This window comes from Notolabrus celidotus, chromosome 22 (assembly GCF_009762535.1).
Source record: "Notolabrus celidotus isolate fNotCel1 chromosome 22, fNotCel1.pri, whole genome shotgun sequence".
In the NCBI taxonomy this organism is placed as follows: domain Eukaryota; kingdom Metazoa; phylum Chordata; class Actinopteri; order Labriformes; family Labridae; genus Notolabrus; species Notolabrus celidotus.
In genome coordinates, this window is record NC_048293.1 from 15,774,257 (window position 1) to 15,798,001 (window position 23,745).

Consider the following 23,745-nt stretch of genomic DNA (forward strand, 5'->3'; position numbering starts at 1 on the left):
GCTTTATCACAATGAGGTTTCTGTGTTGGAGGAGCTAAGAGGCTGGCCGGCTAATCGTCCTCCACAGAGAGCACACATTCCTACAGGTCAGGGCTCAGGGTTATATGTGTGTATGTGTGTTTGTGTGTGTGGGCAGGAGGACTTCTGGTGTGTTTATGCTCTGAGAAAAATGCAATTTTGTCATTTTCTTCGCCACCCTCCCTCCTGCCGGCTAACTTTGTGTGCTGTGTGACCTGCGATAAGCCCCCGATGGAAAAGCGGTGTGTTTGCAGTTATGACTGTGATGACTATTTGTTTACCCTTATCTAAACTGCGCGATAAATCACACACGAGAAGTAACATCTGGCGTGGTGGGAGACGGAGAGGAGGAGGAGTGTGTGTGTTTTTTAGTAGAGGGGTCACTCCCGGCTGCCCAGCGGAGAGGGTGAGAGTTTACTGCTCAAGGACAGACGGGGGAATTAAGTTTCACACAGGCATGAAGGAGGTTTTTTACTCTCTTAACAAACGACATCCGAGCAGAAAGGCACACTAAAAGCACTCAGGGTGATTCCGCTTCAGCTGTGAGGTTAGCCTGAAGGCATCTTTTTTTTTCATCTCCGCACTCTGGAGTTTTGCCCCCTTGTGTCTCTTTAAGTGTTTTCTGTTCCCTTCTTCTAGGGCAACTGTTTCAAACCTCTGTGCAATAACACCTCTTCAACCTCCTCTTCTTGTCCACCAAGACCCTCTCAGCTGCAGTTACTGATGTGAGCCAACAGATGTCAGCCTTTCCAGCTGATTCCTCTTTAGAAAACATAGGTTGTGCTGCCTCAGACACTCAGACTCAGAATTAGCAATGCAGAAGACACGCTGGTCCCTGGATTTACTTTGATATACATCATGTATGTTAATGTAATTCTTTATTGATCCCCCCAGGGAGAAAGTCTCTTTTTTGCTTCTCTCCTCTGGGGGAGGTCAGAGTGCGGGGTCAGATCCAGCATAACCCCCCCTACCTCACCCTGAGTTGGTAGGGACCCGGTGTCTTGTTCAATGACACTTCGACAGGGGGGAATGCATCCTGACATGTGGGATTAAAGCCTGGTCATGTGATTGCATATGGAATATGCAACCTTGCACTCACAGTTTTGCAAGAAAAAGGTTTTAGAATGTTGCACTAAAGGAGGTCAAAAGTCCCCAACCTTTAAAGACAATGATTTTCTTTCCTCTTTTTTTTTTTGGGTTGCATAAATCCAGCCGTTTAATCCTGTTTAGCCGTCAACTTCTGTGGAATGGCTTCTCTCCTTATCGTATTTATCCAGTGATGACAGATTAGTGGGCGTTCAATGCACTGCACATACAGTAGACGTCGCCCTGGATTGGTACAGCCAGTTTCGGCGGGGAGGGAGTCAGGAAGGGAGGGGCGCAGAGTATCATTTTTTTGTTGTAAAAAAAAAAGATGAATGAAAATCCACTCACTGAGCCAGCTGCAAACTGGAACAAGATTATTCTCGGGAATAAGTCTAAAAGTGAGCACCGGAAGAATTTACCGCACAACAACACATAGATAGATGTAGCATCCTTGCATAAGAAATGAGTGCAGTTTGTAAAATAACACTTTTAATGGGGAAATATCTTAAAGTGCATGCATGCATTTTGAGCATTTGCATGGCAGCTGTTGGTTTTGAATGCTGTTTCAAAGAGTTGTGTGCTTATGCTCTTCAGTTACAGATAAAAAAAAGCTACTCACACACACTGACTGAATAAGCAGCTGAGTGTGCAGGGTGAGTCTGTTCCTTCCAGGCAAGGGCTTGTCGGGAGAATCTAAGAGGCAGGCAGGAAGGCACAAGGTGGAGACCTCTTCAGATCTGGCTGCTATTAACAGTCTTGTGATCTGCTCATGTTTACCTACTCGCACAACACTGCTACTCGGGGCTGTGTGGAGCACGGGACGCGGGGCCCGGCCCTCTTTGAAGTGAAGTTGATCCCTCAGACTACGCTCTTGGTAATTGCACCTTCTCTCTCTTCTCTCTCTCTTCTCTCTGACCCCCCTCCATCCCCCCCTTCTCCTTACTGCCTCTTTTCCTTTTTTTCCCTCCTCCTTTTCTTTGGTGCTCAGATGAGATTTGAAGATGCAGATGGGGATCTTTTAATGTGATTGTATATGCCTCTTCACGTCTTCGCTCTGATCTGAAGCAAATAAAATATCTAAAAGCAAAGATTTTACAGTGTTTGTAACCCTTTTTCATAAAAACAAACATCTTAATTATGAATGCCAAAGTCTTGTGTGAGAGCTGATTGGTAGTGCTGATACTTTTCCTCCACTGACTTTGCCCTCCCTCTGTTGTAGCGCTCAAAAACTGATGTCTTCCCTCTATAATTCACTCTAACAGATTAGATTATCATAATTGAAAAGTGGAAGCAAAGCGACGTATACAGGCGGTGCATAAAATGTTTGTGTTAACCAGTAGGTGACTAAAAATGCCATTTGTTTGTGACTGTGGATAGAGTCGCCGTAATGACACCTGATTTGAATTTGTTCCTCTTTTTATCCTTTTTTTTTTTTTTGTTTATCCGTTTGCTGTCATTGACGTGCCGGTGTTCAGTGGCATGCAGCGTTGGAACACCTGTGTGTTGTTGTAATTACTTTGATTATACCTACTATGAGGTATTACAGCAGGCTGAGAGAGAGAGAGAGAGAGGGTCTAATTTAACCTGCAGTGAATTTCAATTCTACATGAAAACAAGAGGAAAAATTGCTTTCTGGAATACTTGATGAGAGGAGAGATATTCATATGGTTGCACGCTGTGATCTCCTACATGTGTGTATGTGTGTGTGAATATAATAAGCAACAGGGATGCATATTGCACATTGAAGTTCAAGGGTTGTACTCTCCTCTTTTTTTTGTGTGCTTTTGATCAGTTCTCTGTGATGGGTATTGGTCTGCATCCAGACATATGACAGTCCAGGGGGGCCTCATCGGTGAAGCGCGCTCTCCCAAAAGATGCCAGGTGCCTGATTCGGAACAAATGCTCACAAACAGAAACAAAAAACACACCAGAGGGACCCTGCACGCTTGTGTGTTTGTGTGTGTGTGTGTGTGTGTGTGTTTTCGAAGGGTGAGGATGGCAGGTATTGAGCTGCGTCGGGGTAGAACGAGCAGCCATGGGCATCTCCCGGTTCATGATGCTAGTCAGAAAACTGACAAAGCAAAGCTGCTTTTTATTCTGCAGCTACAATGTAAATGGAGCTCCCTGCTGTCCCCCATCACACCAGACCTTCCAACTGCACACATTCCCCTTCTCCTTCCTCTTCTTCCTCTTCTTCTTCTCCTTTTTTACTTCCTCTTTCCCTGTCTCTCTCTACCAGCCTGTCTCTCTCTCTCCGTACTCTGCTCCCTCTTGTCTAGTTAGAGGGCAGATATACCTTTCTTGGCAGACAGGAGAAACCTATACTTTATCACTGCCACATATGGGGAAAGGCATTTTCTCCCATAGGGGAAAACTGGCATGCAATTATAATGTTGTTGCTGCCCCAAACATCCTTCACAAAATATATAGCATCCTGTTTTTGACTTACATGACTTTATGATGTCTTACATGGCACCACAGTGTTGCATGTGCACCAAGGGAGTTTCCCTGAATGTCTCCGTTGGTGGTGTAAAAACTATGGCTTCTAAATCAACTTCTAGTGTGTGAAAAGGATAAAAAGAAAAAAAAAAACAGAATGTGAAGGTAACTTTTTTTTCCCAAGATGTCATGGAAGGCTGGAAAACAGCCTGTAATCAAAAATGTCTCACTTCTAAACAACCATGCCCGTAGTTTCATGTGTGTTTTACCTATGTGCCAAACACACCTGTGATTAGTTGCCACAAATTGCAGACAAATAAATTGAACAAGTAAATGCGCACAATTGCACATGACAGCACTTTTTGAGATGTCTGGAAGTAGTTTCCCAACCCTGAAAAACAGAGCCGCGGTGTGCCCGTCATACTCGCCGGCTCTTCAGCGTCAGAGTACTAAAGTGGGACAGATGTTGAGGGTTAGAGAGGCCCCAGTGGGATATTGAGAATGATGGTTTGGCAGGGATCGCAAAGACAATAAAAAAGGAGGAGACGCAGAGGCCGGGGTTCTCCTTTCACTACACCTGACCCGATCTTGCCCTGAAACCTGTTCAGCCTCATCCCGAATGAAAGAGGGTAGCCTCTGTCGTGCATAACACTAATTTACATTTACATCCTTAGCAATGATTCCCCATGTGAGAAAGCAGAGAGACAAGGCTTGGAAATGCTGGTGAAACCAAGCAGTAGGAGGGTGGGTTTCAAACATTTAAGAGGCTCTTGCGTGGAATGATATCCCCCCAGAAAGATGGGAGCGGAGAGCTTCAAAGTAAGAAGACATAAAAGTGCATTCTGAAGTGTGTCCAGTTATCAATTCCCAATTCATTGAGGGATCCGATCAATAACTGTCCTCCGGACTTTCAGGACAAGCCTTTGAAGTGTGCAGTGGAGTTACAGTATGTGTATAATGCTGTATGTTTTGATGCTCCACTGACTTTATAAACCAACTATCAAACTTCACAGATGTTGATATTCCCACCAGTCTTTCAGACGTGTCTCATAAATGCAACATCAGTTCCTTCACTTTGGACTTCTCAGTTGGAGCTTGAAATTGTAATAAATTCATAGTCATAAAAATGGATGCTCGAGGTGTTACTGATGTTCTGTGTAACTTTCCTCTCTGTGCACAAAAATATCATCCTGTATCTCTCTGTTTTTGTCAGTTTGGTATTCAAGTTATCCCTGACTGCTGCATAATTATAGGCTGCAGCTGCCAGAGCATGGATTTTACATTTTATATGAGTTTACATACGCTATGTTTCTTCAAGTGGAAAATTGTTTTCAGCATGATGCCAACAGGTGGACTCATTAGAGAGTCAACATAATCATGGCAATCGTTTCCTCTCTGCAATTAGAAATATTGATCATTTACATTTTTCCCGAGCCGTGGTTCAGTTTATTGTTTTACTTACTGATGTTTCCAAGGCCAAACATCTGTAGTGAACAGCAGACAGGACTAAGTATGATATGTTCAGTCTATGAATAAAAATCTGATCATATAAAGGACAGCATGTGGATGTATTTTGTGTCTATAAAACTATTATTTTATGAGTTTCATCATAAAGAAAGAGACAAACTGATAGCCTTAGAAATAGAGACATGTCTCAGTGGTTTGAATGTCACAAGCTATGTTGAAGCTTAGACTGTAATGATGTGTCACAGGTGGATCTCCCCTTTCACTAAAGTACATCTAAAGTAATCCTCCCATATGGCTACCATTAATATAAATATTGAAACAGAATCTTTATGAATATTGAAACTTCTGTAATACCATGATGGAACAGTTACAAAAAGTAAGTATTTATTTGGGATGTTTCTGTAATATTTTGTAGTATTTCTTTAAGTTATATTTTCGGGCATTTTTGCCTTTATTGACAGGTCAGCTGAAGAGAGATAGGAAATGTGGGGAGCAGAGAGTGGGGGAAGACATGCAGCAAATGGTCGAGGTTGGGAGTCGGACTAGCAACTGCTACTTCAAGGACTGTAGCCTCTGTATGTGGGGCGTTTGCTCAAACCACTAGGCCAGCGGTGCCCCAATATTTTGGATTTTGTGTTGGCAATATTTCTTCTCCCCCATTTACGTATGTTTATAGAGATCAAATTATTAGCATCAGGGCCAAGATGTTGTTCTGACAGATTGTGTTCTGCCTGTTTTTGCTCTCCATACATACAAACATACTACAAATGGAAACCAGAACACCTCTGAAACTTCAAACCAGACTCACACCAAAAGATTCTACATAGTCATACTAGTTATATTTTTGGGGCATTTTTTCCTTTATGGATAGGACAGCTGAGGAGAGAGAGACTGGAAATGTGGGGAGCAGAGAGAGGGGGAGGACATGCAGTAAATGGTCGAGGCTGGAATCGAACCTGCGACCTCTGCAACAAGGACTATAGCCTCTGTATGCTGGGCCATTAGACTGCAAAAAGCAAGAAATGAACAGCTAAAATAGAACAGGTGAGCTACATGTGGCCAGTCTTGGTGTAATATCTCTAACTCCTAACTCCTGTGCATTCATGATATTGATTCATGGATAAGTGAAAGATATTGACCTTTATCTATAACACTAGTCAATGTGAGGTAAATAGATCTAAACTAGTTGCCATGTTTAGCACAATCATTGTGGTCTGGACAGCAAAGGGTCGAGTTTCAGCGTCCTCTTTCTTCCAGCTCCACCTGCCTGCAGATGTTGACCAAGACCAGAGGTCTGCTGGGGGCATTTTAGTTCACTGCTCTTTGTTGTCTACCTCTCACTCTGAGAACCAAACCTCTCTGGCCTGGCCTCGAGGGTCAACCACAACATTGACTCGCTCCCAGCTTGTCAACGTGTCAGAGTGCATGCAGGCGTGCTGGAGAGGACGGAGAGGGAGAGACAGACACATGAAAGGCTCGCATGTTGTGAAGATGGGAGGTTGAAGATGGCCGCCTGAAACACTGTTCACATAATGCTCGGCCTTAAGAAAAGAAGGGCAGTGCAGTGGAAATGAAGCGACCCCTCTGGACCTGCTGTCATGTGACATCTTTGTTTTCCAACCTGTGATCCTGCCAGTATCCCAGCAGCATGAATCACACTTCCTTTTTCCCGATATTTTTGGCTTGAGAATAAATTAATTACACTTTTATGCAATAGACACTTGACAGCCTCGTATAAATACTCCCACACCAGCTTTTCCAACTCTGCGTTTTACTGCAGCCCCGGTATAAAAAACGGCTCTCACAACAAGTTCTGTCATTCTGCTTCAACTGAAAACATTTCCAGTGTCACTTCACGTTACATCAGTGAGCAAAAAGAGACACCGCACATTAAAAAACATTCCTCTTTTAACGCTTCTCTTTTCCTGAGCTGAAGCAGGGATTTGAGTCACGTAAAATTTAAAGAGAGTATTCGTCACAGGGGATTAAATCTGGTCTGTTAAAACTTATGCTACAATAAGTTCTGGCCTTACATTAACTCAAACAGATGTTGTCCTGGCCAGTAGGGACAGATGTTAAGCTTGATGTAAGCAAAGTGTCCCCTCTTTCCATACAGTTTAGGTCGCTGTCCAAACAGCATAACGCCAACTCCAGAGTGTCACAGTGATTACAAGCTGTCATCGGCCTGGTTTGAGGCGTATGGCTGACGGAGTGTAAATGTCTGCAGAGATGAACGCCTACCAGCTTTTAACTTGTCACCGCCCACTCTGCACCTCCATCTGCTCTATTTCCTGATGCATCAGATTGGACATGTCTTGGACAAAAGATGCACCGGTCTAGGGGAGTCATGGGAGTTTGAGCGGCTGCGTTCATTAAAGACGGCCGTTGGTGTTCAGCAAAGCGTGTCCGGTTCTTTATTTGCAGACGAGCAAATAAGCTAGGTTTTGTTGTGAGTAGCTGATTAGACTTTAGAATTTTTAATGAGATTGGTTACAGAGAAATAGAAACTTGCATTAAAAAGAAACAATGTCTTGTGCGATCAAGCCTGAAGGAGCATTTTCAATAAGAACTAAAAGAAACAAATTGCTCAGTGATTAATGAAAAAAAGCCTTCTTGCTCCTTTTTTTCAGCCTAAACAAGATAAAAACAACTGTTGAAAGGTGAAACATGCAGTTCATGGGCAGTACAAAGGAACGTATCTGCACTTACATGGATCTAAGGTGAACAAGGCGAGCAGAAACGGCCTAATATGTCCCTTTCTTTGGCTAATCTAACACACTTTATGTGATGTATCAGCCTTTCTTGATATATTCAGTGGGGGAAGTAAGTTCATCACTTGATGAAAAGTGAATTGATGAAAAAATATACCTTCAATGTCCCGGACAAATACATCCATAAGCCACTTACGCAGATAAGCTAAGTGGCAAACCTTACTCACTCCTTTTAATATGCCTGACTGGTGCTCAGAGAAAGAAGGAAAGCAGTGCAGATATGACGTACCCTCTTGCTCCCCCTCATTAATCTTAATAAAACAATTGACCCCTGAATAGCTTATTCCTGCCCTGCACCATTAGGCTGCATGACCGAGGCTTTAAATATTAAGCAGGCTTTGTAAAATTTGATAAAATGTTTAGTAAATGGCATAAGGCGCGGTGCACTCGTAGGCTTTCTCTCCTACGCTCTGGTTGTAAATGATAGATATGTTTTTATTAGACAGAATGCTGTTTTAAGCAGCATTGGGCTATTGATATTTGCCTTCAGCTTGCATGATTTAAGATGGCAGATACATGCAAGCCCATCAGGCTTTTACTTCCATGCAGTACCTCTCACAGCTAACCACTCTGACATAATCTGGCAGGGAATTTTCAGGATCTTAAAAGACAGAGACCAATACAAGCTTCAGTCAGCGCCTACAAGGATACCAACGCCATTTCTCGTCTGGCTATTTCTGCCCTTTTGCCCCCTGTGACTGCAGCATCGCAGCACACTACACCACACAATATACAGTAATTTGTCTCTGATTAAAATTTCTGCTGAGCTTTGAAGCCCGTACTGGTGTTCTGCGCTGAAGTGGTCTTCCTCGTCTGGTAAAAATTGAAAACCTTTTCATCTCAGAGGGCTTAAGGGGTCAAAGGAACACCAAATAACCCTCCCTGTTGTGTTTCTCTTTTTTTTTTTTCTCAGAAGCTTGTAACAAACTGCACCTTTGTCGGACGCGGCCCCTGTCAGGCCGGGGCTACAGGGGGAGGAGAGGGAGGGGGGGGTGACTGCCCTCGGGTTCAGGCTTTGGAGACCCTGTCAGCTTCAAAATGGGGTCTGCTTTATTTCACCCCCTGACCTTAGGCCCAAAAAGAGCCACGCAGGAAAAACAGAAAGATATATGATACATCAAGGCCTAGTGAAACTCCACGGCTGGGAAATGAGGGAGGCTGTGAAGTGCAGAGTGAGCAGAAAATGAAGGAGCTTATTGTAAAGGGGGGGATTTTTTAACACCACAATTCCTATTTTGGAGTGAATCAAGGTTGGTTCGTTGTGAAATTGAAGCGAAGAAGTTTCGCTCTTACTCTCACCTCCCACTGTAAGGCATTGCTGCAATGTATCTACTCTGTGAATAACCTGCTATAGAGGTCTGTCACAAGCTTTGCATATGATTTACACCTTCCTTACCTTCAATCATTTAGGAATAAATGAAGAGATAACACTGCAAGAGAAATGAGGCAAATTCATAAGACAGTGAGTAAGTGGTGTAAATTTAAAGATAATGACGTGCAACATTTGATTAAAAAATACGAAGATTTGTTTGCATCTAAATTGACATTGATCAACCAATTAAATGTTAGCTTTTCTGTTTTGGGGACGAAATTGAAACCCGTTGATAAATGTGCAAGTTTGGCGCATCTGCATCAGATGAATGAAATTGATTGACTTGGAGATGTTGCTGCATAGCCAATCAATCCAAAGAGGGACAACCCAGGGGGCGTCCATGGGGATGCAAGAGAGGAAGGGCCTCCTTTTGTTTTGGGGCCCCGATGTCACCCAGTCCTTGACCTTGGGTGGTTGGGTTGAAGGGGGGGTCCAGGCCCTCGGCTGCTTCACTCAGGCCCTGGGTGAGAATGCATGGGCCATGGGTGCTCAATATGGGTGAGCCGGGGCTTTCAAGCTTTAAGGTCGGGGGGTCAGCATCAATGCTCAGGAGTATTAATGAGTGACCTTCGGAAAATGTTGGAGGAGAAGGAGGACGGAGGGATGGATGGAGATGGAGGGAGGGAGAGAGGAGGTGGGCGGGGTGAGTGGCAGAGAGAGAACTGTAAAGCCCTGAGAGAATGGAGGCTGAGACCTGTTTCTCCAAGATAACAGAGATTGGCCTATGAAAATGCATCCATCACAAGGCCACTAAGCCGGAGCCCTCTTTTGTGTGTCCATGTCGGCTAAGAGCGAGGGCCGAGGGAGGGGGCGGGAGGAGGATGGGATAGGGACAGGAGGAGGATGGAGAGGGGGGCAATCTGTGGAGATGGAAACTGGGGTTAGTGAAAGAGGGGAAGAAGGGGTCGCTCAGGCCATCCCGGTGTGGACGGGTGAAGTGGGAACGCTCCATTGCTTATTCAACAGGGAGCAGATCTCTAAGACGATAGAGGCCCACCAATCTTTTGGAACTGGGGGGTGGAATGGAGGGTGGGTGGAGGAGATTTCTAATTTTGTCTGGGCTGAGGGCTTTGTGACAGAGCGGTTTGGATGAGCAGAGGAAGAGCTATGGCTGTAATGCTCTTAGAGGTGAAAGGCTGGGGTACTTCTCTTTTAATAAGAGCATGTTCTGAGGAAAATATTAGCATCAAGTGCATGTAACAATTAACCTGCTTTTATCATTGCCTTGAATACATTCTTTTTCTAGGAGGAAAGGAGGAAACTCACTGAAGAAAGGTTGTGAATTTATGGCAAATAACTCTTCTCCTGCCTCTCTTATAGTAAACCTTGAAGTGCTCGCTCCCCTCCACTCTTCTTAGGTTTTGCGTTTAAAACGCACTGCTGGAGTCTTTTTCCTTTACAATGGTGAGCTTGTCATTCAGACTACAGTGCATCTCCATCTTCCCTTATACATCACAGATCAATGCTATCAGCAGTAGCGCAGGAACAGGATTGTCTGCTTTATACTGACTTGTGTTTTTTTTTCTCCCATCAACAATCTCCAGAATTTTGCCAAAAAAAGAAAAAAAAACTCCCTCTCCTTCGCTTCATGCGTGTTCAAGTTCCTGATGTGAAGAGTTGGTTGACACAGATAAGCAACAGACCAGAGGTAGGTTGTATATAGAGAGAAGGGGGGTTGTGCTGATGACTTCTGTTTTGCATTAGAAGTGGCACATTCAAATTAATGCCTCAGCCTTCAACTTTTCCCTTTTTCTCTTCGCCCTTCTCTTCTTCTTTACCCTCAGGCTTTTTAATTTTCACTGGTCCTTCCCGTCCATCCTCGAGACAGATGCACCATGGGCGCTTTAAAGCTCTGTAATGTATACATTATTCATATCACTCCACAAAAGGTGCTCATTAAACTTTACACGGCCAATGGAGTAGGCAGCCATAGATTGAAAGTGTTGCCCATATCACAAATGTCACGGAGGATTGACGGAGAAAGGAGAGAGAGAGAGAGGGAGCGTTGCTGGGGGTTTGATTTGAAGATGGCTTTGATTTAACTCCAGGGTTATTTGCATTTGCCTTTATTCATTCCTCCTTTATATTTGGTTCTTTAGTGCTGCATGGATCTTAAAAGTGCTTGGAAATAAATCCTGACTTTATGACCATGAATGCTACTTTTACAGAAAAATATTAAATATAAATGTATGTTTTGCCACGCATGCACAACAATAAGATACAGCATAAAACAGCAGATCCATATAGTGCCTGAGGATGATGTATGTATGTATTCATAAACCCCATATATAGTAATTCAACATCAAATGCATCTTTAAGAGAGGCTAAACCCCAGTAGTGTTTCTCACAACACAAACAAGCTGCCATGGAGGGCCCTTTGGGTACGACCAACATGCTTTTCTTCTCCTTGGCCGAGGTCTCAGCAGAGCATTCATCCCTTAATAATACAACACTTAACCCTCCTGTATTGTCCATAAAAAGGCCCAGGCTGGCAGGTACAGTAAACTGGTGGGATTAACAAAAGCTTGGCGCCGAGCTGAGGAAAACATCCACACAGGGAAATGAGCTGTCATTACAGTAGCAAGCAGCACTCCGGCACTTCTCTGTGTGTGCTCGTCTCTTCTGCTCACTACCCCCAAGGTCCTCTTGCACTCATAAATACATAATTACGCCCACCGCCCGCCATGATGATTTCTGTTTTCATCAGCTGTCAGAAATGACCTGAATTACCCATCACTGTTTGACCCAAATGCAGCCGTCAGATATGCTAATCACAGCTTACATAACCACTCAGCGCTCTTTCAGTCGACTTCAACTATGTATACACGCGTGCCTGAAACCCCCTTTAAGTAGCACCTGTCAGCAGCAAAACAAAAATAAAGACAAAAGGAATAAAGATATTTAAAAACTCCAGAAGAGGTATTTTGCATCCATAAATTAACCTTGACTTTGACGTGTCTCGGCGGGGGGCGTTTTGAGCTGTACCTTTTTAATGTTTAACATGACAGGAGAGACAGAAAAACAGCAAAGGCTGATGTCCCTGAAAGCTCTGACCTGAACTTATCCAATATGCAGGAGTTAGGGAGAGAAAAACAAGACAAATGTTGTGTTGACTATTGCTTTTATTCTTCTCTGTCTTTCAGGAAATATTTTGACAGCCGTAATTAAATATGTATTTATGTAGATATTGTCAGGACAGTTTTAAAGGGATGTAAACAATCCTGCTTTCTGTCTTTGCACACTAAATTTAGCTTTTAAATTTATTCTATTGAAGCTCCTCAAATAGTATGCATGTCAGTGGCATTAAAAAAATCCTGCATGAACATTATGCTGGGAAATGGGACGACCCCTTTAGACGTCTTGAGTGTTGAAACACCAGTTTTGATGTGGCATACACTAGCTGGGTCTCCCCCCGTTGTCTCCCCCCATCATAACCTTCCTGGACTCCTTTAGAGTCAAGTGTGTTTGACATTCTCATGTTTGAACTCATGTAACCCAGCACAAGACTGTTCTCCTCAGACAAAACATGGCCGAGGTCACAGTGGGATTTGTAGGTACATTCTTTCAGACTGATGGCATTAATATTTCTTTGTAGCACATTTATAGCACCAATCTTCACACTAGCCATGAGAATTTACATCAGTGTATTATGAAAAAATTATGGGCCCTTCTAAGTCCACATAAATTCATAGCCGGCGGTTATTTGCATTATGTGTAAGATGTTTGCATAGTGTAACTAACTGATCATTTTGTAAAAGTACCACATGTTAAAGCCCATTGCATTATCTCCCTCTTATATCTCATGTTTGTGGTTGTAATTAGACATACTAGTTTATCAGATCAACAGTAACATACAAGTGAGAATCTTTGCTGTCAGCACAAAATCATCACAGCAACAAGTTGCAGAAAGCCTTTTTTTTTTTTGCAATGTTATCTCATTAGCTGTAATTATAACAGATATCATCTTGTATTATTGTGTGAACCAACATATCCCCAAGCTAAAGTCCTTCCCCCAGTCCTGACGCCTGTTTCCACATAACACCGGGTAGATTTCGCTCTGCCGTCTTTTCTTTGCATAAACAGCGCCTGCAGTCAGAGTCTGCTCTGATCAAAGGGACAAATCTATCCAGGAGCAATCAAGTTGCTGCGCTAGGCCCGGGCTGCTGACAACTCCAGGCTCTTTGATCAGAAATACATCATCTTCAGCAGGCTGCCTGCCTGGGTGCCTTTGTCTGGGGCCAGGAAATAGGGGAAGTGATAGCTCCCTCTTGGTGCTCTTCTTCGCTGCTACGCCTTTTGGCAGGCAAGATGAAAGCTAGCCCAATTATAAGTGAAAATACCCCAAGTGAACTGAGCTGAGCTTCTTGGGTGCAGCTACAGCCACCAACCTCCCGTATATCATCGCTAAATCTCTATACTCTGTCTATGCATGATGGTACAAAAGATATTGTCAATTTCTCTTCTTCTCTTTCTCAGTGAAATGAGACTTTGGTAGAGATAGTGTAGCTGGTGCAATTGAGGTCACATCCAAAAGCATCGGTCTCCCTCCTCCCAATTTAGTAACTGCAGTTCTAATAACGTGGTCTTCTCGGAAAAAGGAAAAAGAAAAGTGAATGTCTGGGCTTCTAAGCACGACTCCTCGGCACCCCCCTTCCCCTTCTTTCAACCCTTCGACTGTGAGCTAAAGCGATTTTTTTTTTCTTCGCACCCAGCTTCAAGAGGTGGAACAGGAGATGTTGAATGATGGACAGGTGTGCAGGCATTGTGCTGTTCTGCTCTGCACTAGAGGAGATCATTGATTTGCATTACAGCCCCACACATAAAACACAACCCGCCCCACACACACACACACCCAAACACACACACACATACGCCCTCATCCACATCTTACTGTTCCACCCCTATGACTGCACCGCCTCCCACATGGCAGCCCACACCCCGACTGCTAATCAAGGAGTGAATGTTTATCTCACTTCCTGTCTTTTATAGGGTTGGAGTGTTATCTCGGGCTTCTGGTACCCACCTCACCTGGGCTGACCTGAGAGGGAAAGCTATCACGCCTCAAACACAGGCTTTACAAGCCGCCTCAGATGATGTCAGAGCCATACATTACCTCACAGCGAATATACATCTGAATGGTTGAAATGAGGGTTATTGCAGGCGACTTAACCTTTCTCACTGTCACGCTTGACTCATATCTTGGCTCAAACAAATCAAACCAATTTCACTTGAATATATTACCCAAGCATTTTTTTTCTATCTAAAGCACACAGGGGAGAAAAAAAGCAACAACATCCAGGGAATCCGGCGCTGCTTAAAGGTGTAATCCCTCCCTGCGTCAACAGCCTCAGAAGCATATCAGGTGTCTTTAAGCTCATCCACCTGTCAGTGAGCTCTTCCAGCAATTACACATCTGTCAAGTGTCACCTATCTCAGCTCTCACTGACAAGGGTTATGTCAAGCAGTCAGCCATTACGGCGGCCCAAATGGAGTCTGCATTGTTTAGAGCCAGCAGGAAGTGGCTGTGGCATGGAAGAGCGAGCAGGATCTCCATAGTCTGACTGGGGAAGCCAAGCTGTAACGGTTAGCTTCAGAGATGGAGATGGAGAGGGTGGGGTAGTGGGAGGGCTCTGTCCAGATCTCTTTTTTTTCTTGCATCTTCTCATATTTCTCAGAGCCAGAACAGCAGCAAAGGGGGTTTTTGTTCACTACACCCAGCCTGGGGACTCATTCAGGCTGGTTAAATCTTTGCCCAGGGCAACAGCTTTTATATGCATGAGCTTGATTTGACCTGTCTTCAGGCTGTGAATGGGGTTATGCAAAAGAGAAAATCAGGCAGAATATTAAATATGATATCAGATGTAGCCTCCCTGAATGCTTTACTGTTGTGTTATTGATATTTTGAAGAATATACTGTGACTTTTGGCATTTTCTTTTCCTTTGTAGTTAGTTTTGTCTCGTCTCAAGTACAAAAAAACAGCACAACAAACTAAATTTTCACTAGCTGACAAACTTTTACCGATATTTAAGCCATTGTTTCAACATTGTTGTTGACATGCTAACTTGCTCTCTTACCCAGTGTTACAAAAAAATGTTTTGTATCTACCAATTAAAGGTACAGTGTGTGGAAATGAAAGTATTTAGGAATGTCCAGCTGTTAGATACTTGATTGAAACGCTCCCCTGCTCACCCCTCTCAATGGGTCGACGTTGGCCTTTGAGGACAGGAAGCTTCTGCGATGCATGAAAAGTATGATCCTCCATTTGTCAAGTTTTCACCATCAAAACCATCTATCCAAAAATCATTTTACTTACAACCACTACAATCTTCTTCTTCTACTACTGGTGTATTTCACGCAGCCACTCACTGAGTACAAAAATGCGTGTTACCAGCTTGTCCATTCTGTGCTACTGTAGAAACATGGCGGTCTCTGTGGAAGGGGACCTGCTCCTAAGTTGATATAAAGGCTCATTCTAAGTTAACAAAAACAAAACAATTTTCATATTCAGTGGATTATATGATAATTTAAACATACTTATGGATATTATACTCCAACCCTACCAAGTCTGTCCTGCTAAATACTACAAACTTCTACACATCTTTAATAGTATCACTTGGGCCAACAGCCAGTTAGCTTACATTAGCATAAAGCGGTTGCAGTTGTCTCCCTGTAGAGGTAATGCCTGTCACACATTACAGGATTCTTCAAACCATCACACATTTAGAGGCCACACACTTGATGATAACAAAAGACAGATCGCACAAGATCTCTCTCTCTGAGCACACCACACACTAACCGAGTATCAGGTTCTTCATGCTCAGTATTCCAAATCTTGCGTAGTAAAACGTGACTTCGGTGTAAACAAACATGGCGGACGAACAAGAAGAGGCAATGATGATTGTTTACGGCCTCTTACTTTCTGAAAACACACATAAAAAAGAAAACGATTATGGAAAAAGTCATGGAGACGGGGGGGAATGTGGGCTGTATGCATTACAGCGCGAGTTGGAGGTGAGTAAAAATTGTCACAAGTATTACAGATGGCTTGGAGAGCAGGGCTGTGCTCTAGATGCTTCCTCTTCCGTCAGTCAGCTGAGTCAGCTCGCGTCTTGATTGGCTTTTGCTCCTGTACACGTGACATTACACACTGTGCGTGCTCGGCTCCTCTCGGATCATCCCACACACTACAGGATTTGCAGTCGCAAATATTAAACATGTTCATTATTTATGATCTCTCCTTCTGAGGCCTTCCGAGCGGCTCCGACCGGACAAATCACTCTTAACACACCCCACACCACAGGAAAATCAGACACGATGTTGTTTGCAAACATCAGACAATCGGGCCTTTGCTGGCTTTGATCGTAAGGGGGAGATCGGGACAACAATCGATTATCCTGTAGTGTGCACCCGCCTTAAGTTAGCAAACTAGCATGGCAAGAGTTAACTTGTTCCCTTTGTGATATATGTTAAGTCTGGACAAGAAAACATCATACAATTGAGAATTAAATATACTTAAAATGTACCACTAACAACTGTTACCTTTTGGTATCACCTCCTCTGCAAAGGATCTGATGGTATATTGAACAACCTAGTTATACCTACGTGAAGTAAACAACCATTACATTCTGTTGCTAATATTGTGCAGAAGATTGTCATATTTCAGAGTCTTCGAAAAATCCATTCCTAAACACTTGTCAGCCCTCCTGAATATTTTAGCTTGTGCGGCTGCCTGAGAGGCTCATCAGATCGTGTCTCGTCTGTGTGGCCGGTTATAATGGCTGTTAACACCCCGTCTTTGTTGCCTTCTCAACTGAATTTTGTATCACAGGTGCTATGCTAAGTGTTAAAAGCTTGCAAGTAAAGAAAGAAAGATTGAATCTGGGTCACTTTAATGCTCTCGTCCGTCACACCACTACATCTCCTCAGGCCTGAGACGCAGGGCACATTGTCAAGTATTAATGAAGAAAACGTCCCTGTAGGGCTGGTGTTTGTCAAACCAAATTACATACATTCAGTTGGAAAGGTGAGGATTAATCTTTCAAATCCCTTCTGGATGTGTAGGATCCACCATACAATCCAACACTGAAAATAACCTTCCTGATGCTGACGCGAATTGGCTGAGCAGAAGCATTGTGCTGTTATGGTGTACACTGCAGGATGGGATGCCGGTAAACTAGTGAATATGCTGACAGCAATACAGTTCCTACTATAGCTGTTGCTGCTGGTAAATATGCACACACATAAACAAAAACTGGGACATCCTAGCAGTGCACCAGCTACTGCTTGGTGTTTTTCTTATTGTTTTTTTTTTCATTTTTGTCTTTTCATGTAATGAATAATTCTGCTAGTTTAAGGAAATATAGAAAGAAAAATAACACAGTGATCAAGTTTCACAGAGGCTTTAAAATAAGAGGAAAAATAAAGGACCTGCATAAACATAATGTCTTGCTTAGGTGGTCATACAGCAGCAAAAAGCTTAAAGCACATGCATATGTTTCTTTCATACTTATTATAATCACATGGGCAAAGCATGCATGAAAAATTACATATTCAAACCCACTCATGTTGCACAACCTCACAAACAAACAAGTAAGCGCAAAAAATCTATTCCAGCTCAGCCAACTGTATGTCAATAGTTTTGTATTTGTTCTTGCAAAAATGGCCTTTTTCACAAACCGCTTTACAGTGATGGTTGGAGCTTTTGTCCCACATGGCAGTTTGTATTTATCGGATAAAAAATAAATAAATCTAAGTCCATTAAACTCCATTGATAGTAAAGAGACGGGCTGCTGTGAGAATGCCAAAGCGATCAACGTTCTGGCTCATTTATGGCGGGGATTTGGTGTGCCATGGGAAAGAAGGAGCACTGGAGGTGGATGTGCAGAATTTCTCCCCCTACATCTCTCCTGCTTGTGTCTTGCTGAGATTTAAATAAGCCTAAAGATTACTTGAGGGCCTTTAAATGCAAATTTTGGTGAATGTGCAAAGCCCCTCCTGTAAACCTCAGCCTTATCATTTGCCTCCCAGATTAGGGCCTGTCTGAGATGGGAAGCTGGCTCCAGGCCCCCCAATAAGCTGCGGGCCAGGGGCCACTCCAGCAAGAGAGAGGCAAAGGGAGGTGGATGGAGAGGGAAGCGGCTTGCTGTGCCAAGGTCAGTGGTGACTACATCCACAATAATGAGCAGGTATCAAAAGACTTACATCTGTGGGTTTGCTTATCTCACTCTGCGTCGGTTTGCATGTGTGTGTGTGTGTGTGTGTGTGTGTGTGTGTGTGTGTGTGTGTGTGTGTGTGTGTGTGTGTGTGTGTGTGTGTCTTTAGCAACTTCAAACTCAACCACAGCAGTCACAAGGGCTTTGAGCCAGGATCTTTGACAGATTAGACAATAATCAATTAACAAATTAAGAAAAACTAAGCATAACTGCCTTGTATCCCATGTATTATGGAACACTTTGCTGCTCAGCTACAGCAGTTGGCCTGGTGTCCTGCACTTTTTCTAGCAGGATAACAGATGTTGAAAAAGGCTTTGATAGGTATATTGGCTCGGAGGAAAATCCAAGAGTATTTATGGTTTGAAACATGAAAGGGTCCTGGCTTGTGGATGCATTTATATTTGAATGGCACCCACTTCATTACTTAATGATTTGAAAAGGCTGTTAGGGAGCTGAACCTGAGCCAATGAACCCGTGACCCTGCTGAGTCAATGTGCTAAGCAGACACAGGCTCTGCTTCAGGCAGCTCCACTTCTCACACCATGGAAACATGGCATCTACACGTGAAGTAGATGAGAATACATTAGATAAGATTAAAACTAACCAGTTTGTACAGTAATGAAATGCAAAGAACTTATGAATTGCATGATGTGTATGTTTATGTGCATTAGTACATTTTGTTACAAACAAGCTTGAATAATGTGTTTCTTACAGACACGACTCACAGAAAGTTATCCCGTAGCCTGTAGTTCACTTTGCAGTGTTTTAGAATCTTTCAGCTCATTGTTTTGTTATTTTTGGAAAGACTTTTGAATCTTCAATATGCAAAAGTAGTGATTTTTAGAGCAGCTCAATGAACTGCATTTTCATCTTTATTGTGACATTTTGCACATGAAACAAATCCAGAACACACACCATGAATGTACACTTATAATGTGAACTTTTGGCATGTCAGATGATCACTGAATACCTAGGCCATGCATTAAAGGAATAGTTTGGGCTTCTTGAGGTGTGATTGTTTGAGGTATTTGTCCAAAAAAGACGTATTCCTCACAGGAGATCCTGGTCAGCTTCAATCAATCTCATCAAAGAAGTATTTATTTTGCAACTTTCATACAAATCAAATGCAATTCAAAAAGCTTTACAGCTTTACAGCATTAACTGGCCAGAGAACCAGCACAGAAGCTAGGCTATCAATGGCTACAGACGGTGTCAATGTTACCATGAAAGCTCGATGATTTAAAGGTGACATATCATGCAAAATGGACTTTTTAATGGTTCTCTACCTGAAATATGTTTCCCTGGCATGTCTACAAACCCCCCGAGAATGAAAAAAATCCATTCTGCCCCTGTTCTGATTTCTACACCTTTCTGTAAATGTGTGTGAAACGAGCCGTTTCAGACTTCCGTGTTTTTGTTACGTAACAACAATATCCGGTCTGTCACGGAGTCAGAGCTCGGAGCTTGTTCAGCCCATAGACTGTATAAAATAATACTGAATCCCTCCTCCGTTTTTCATTACCTGCACAAATGTGTGCTAACAAGGAGCTTAGGAGGGAGGCATGCTAGTTGTAGGCTGTCTTAATAAACACAAAGGTCGGTTTTACTCCCCACGTCTGCAGATTTGAAGATCTAGTGGATGATTTTTATTTATCATTGATAAGTGCTAGCGCTAGTTAGCATAGCTACATAGCGTAGCTGTAGCTGTGTACCAAGACACACGTCTACATACTGACAAATAAAACAACAAGAAACACTAAATCTGTGACCAATCCTTCAGAAAAGGTCCCGCTGCCTTTCTGGCAGAGGTCGATTTTACTCCACACGTCTGCAGATTTGAAGATCTAGTGGATGATTTTTATTTGTCATGGATAAGTGCTAGCGCTAATTAGCATAGCCACATAGCTACATCTTCATAGCTGTAGCTGTGTACCAAGACACACAAGAAACACTAAATATGTGACTAATCCTTCAGAAAGGTCCTGCTGCCTTTCTGGTAGAGGTCGGTTTTACTCCCCACGTCTGCAGGTTTGAAGATCTTGTAGATGATTTTTATTTATCATGGATAAGTGCTAGCGCTAGTTAGCATAGCCACATAGCTATATGTCCGTAGCTGTGTACCAAGACACACGTCGACATACTGATAAATAAAACAACAAGAAACACTAAATCTATGACCAATCCTTCAGGAAGGTCCTGCTACAGGCGCCTCTCCGTCAGGATCAGATTCTGGATCAGATGAAGTAATGTGATCTCTGAGCAGCCGTGTATATTCAGCCAACATGTAAACATTAGATCAACATGCTGGAGAGCCGAGGGCACATCCACTTCCTGAGGGGGCGTGGTCAGAGGGAAAACAGAGTGTTCTGAGGAGGACTGAAGAAGAGGGATTTTCAGGCAGACCAAAATCTGATTTCAAAGTGTTTTTTTGAGCATAAACTTTAAAGACATGTTTTGGGGACCTCTTAGACCAATATATATTGATGAAAAAAGCGTGATATGTCACCTTTAAAGAAGTTCAACCCAAACACCAAAACTCACAAGTTCCTCCACCTGCACAAACATCAGTGTCTGGGTCGGGCTATACAGTTGATAGTGTAGCTTTCATACTGGTCCACTGGCTGGTTTCTCAACAAAAGGGCTGAGTTGACTGGCATCCCTTGGGGGTAATACACTTAGTATTCACAAGTACTTCATACAACCCCACATCAAAAAACAATTAAAAAACAAAAAAGAAACTATCCCTTTAACAACATTTAAAGGAGACACAGATTTAACTCTGTTATCAAGGCAGAGTAAAGGGTGAGCCTGATTGTGGCTCTGTAGCAGGATCTCTGAGCAAAAGAAATCAAGATACTGTTAATAAGAATTTAAGAGTAAATAAGAAAACTTTTATCACACATGTTTTTTGTCATTGTGGTTTTGTACATGTTGTACAAGTTGTAGATCTTTTTTCTTTTCTTTAATCTTTTTGTACAGAATGTTCTGAAGCCAGCACCTAGCAGCCATTACTGGAACTGCAGCTGTAGGCAATTCTTCTCTGGCCTGGGTGGTGAACCATAATGGTTGGTGCTTTCAGCTAAATAGTATGACTCAGGCAGTTGTTGCTAGAGGGCACCACCATAGTAGCTATTTGGGTGGGTGCATTTACTTTCCCTCCTTTGATGTGTTTAAGCTTGGCTATTCATGCCCCTACTTTTAAAACCACTAAAAGTCTCCAAAAGCGACCCCCCTCCATCTCCATCCCCCACCCGCCCTAATATCAGGCTATCTTTAGCACTGAAGTCACTGAGCTGCATCACCATTCTTCACTACATGTACAGTATAGCACATAGTGTCACTCCCACCTCGCTGAAGCTTACATTGTGTGCATCTGGCACAGTGTGTAGGCACAGCTGGTGTCAACAAGGACCTGTGCTGTCAAGAAGCACCAAACTCAGGTCAAGGTCAGGGAGGGAAAAGTTAGTGATGGTGGGAGGAAGGATGGTGGCAGTCTTGACTGATGATGTGGTTGACTGCTTTCCTTCTGACAAACACACGCACACACACACAAGCCCTATTCCCTTTTATTCCCTTTTTTCTTTACTGTGTCCCCTTGTCATACCCCCACCTCCCTTCAACCTCCTCGTTTTTCCTCCCAGGTGCTCAGAAACGATGTGGATGAGGTCGAGGACATGAGGAGCCCACCAGAGAGAGAACAGATGTCACATGCCTCTTGCACCACGTTCAGGGATGTATGTGTAGGCGTGTGTGTGTATGTGTGTTCTGTACGGTGACAGGTAGCGTGTCGTGGTTGAAAGGTAAGGCAGGGCCCAACTCCCAGTAGGAAATTGAATGAGATGGGAGCCAATAAACGGGGGTATGGGGCAATGGGATAAAAAAGACATGTAGGAAAATAGATTTTGGATGTAGACACCTTGTTGTCTTGTGTTCAGTTTGTTCTTTACAAAAGCATGTCAGTCAAAACTTGGGCTGTGAAATTTCTCATTGTTTTCTGAGCTTGGAAAAAAACCCAATGATCAATAATTAAACAATCAAATGCCTGTAATTTCATTCTCTGCTCTCGGAGGAGCTGATGTAAATCAGAGGCCAGAGAGTCGTTTACTGCTGCTACAGCTGACAAGACGAGGTCTTTTGTCATGGCGGCATGCATGCTTTCATTTATCATTCATGGGTCATATTGTTCTAGATTGGTGATTAGACAGTTGGCAGGTTCAGAGCTACATTAATGGCCTGAACATATGCACCTACACAAGCACACACATCGATTAGAGGTCGCCTTTTTTTTAACATTTAATGTTACGAGCCCTGCACTCGAAGCGTTATCGCTTGTAAATTCAAAAGTACAGTATGTTCTTGATCAAGATACGTCTCCACCTTTGTCATAATTACCCATACTCACCTGTGAATTAACTCATTAGAAATCACGCTGATAAGACATATGCCATGTCCACCTTCCCTTCCACGTGGCGAGCGATCCCCCGCGTCCCCAGCGATACCCCCCTCTGTGATAATGTACATATTCATTATTCAACACGGCCTGTCAGATTAACAGAATATTCTGGAGATTAGCTGGTTAGCTGTCTGGTGGCCGTGTCTTTTATCCAGTGACTAGAGTGCCCTGACTAAGCACATCATAATGGCAGCAATCCCAAGTGGTGTGTAGTGCAGGCGGAGGTGGAGGAGACCTACTTCTGCTACTTTTGATCATGTCCGAGTTCCCTGAAAGGTTTAGATGGATTATGCTGTCTGTAAATGTTTGCACTGATCATAACTGCACTGATGTATGTGTATGAATATTTACATGCCATGTTTGGCCACAAGGGAGGAAGAAAAAGATTTATCCTTCAGTTGGAGTCAGAGGTATATCTGTGAGCCAGCATCTCCTATACCTTCCAGGTGTAGAAGCCTGTGTGTATCCGGTGGAGCTTAAGTCTTCAAAGCCACCTTCATGTTGTGGCCGCTGAGTCCTGCATGATAAGCAGGCGTCTCTTTCCTGCAGCACGGTGCTCTGTTGGATGATGAAGAAATCAGAACCGAATGGGTCTGCTTCCTAGATATGAAGGCAGTGTGTGTGTGCTGAGGTAACTGCATTCATGTGTGTTTGCAAGTGTGTTTATTTAAGTGTGTTTGTGAGCCTTTTTAATCTGAGCCAGTCATTGAGTTTTGCGTGGTTTTGGCAGCTTTTTGCTCTTTGGTTTGAAGGTGACATCACTCTGAGGATTCTCCACTTGAGTGTGCTTGCTTTCAAGTGTGTGTGTCTGTGTGTGTTTGTGTGTGTGTGTGTATATGTGTGTAAGTGTGTGTGTGTGTGTGCATGCATGCATGTGTGTCTGCATGTGTGTATGTGCGTCTGCATGTGTGTATGTGTGTCTGCAT

At 43.2% G+C, this 23,745-nt stretch overlaps 1 long non-coding RNA gene across 1 annotated transcript; it reads left to right on the plus strand.

The window, feature by feature from the left end:
• LOC117806609 lies at positions 1 to 22,392 on the plus strand. Its single transcript, XR_004629705.1, has 3 exons — positions 1 to 86; positions 18,182 to 18,306; positions 22,008 to 22,392. It is a non-coding gene; the product is annotated as an uncharacterized LOC117806609 (long non-coding RNA).
• Positions 22,393 to 23,745: the final 1,353 nt, after the last annotated feature.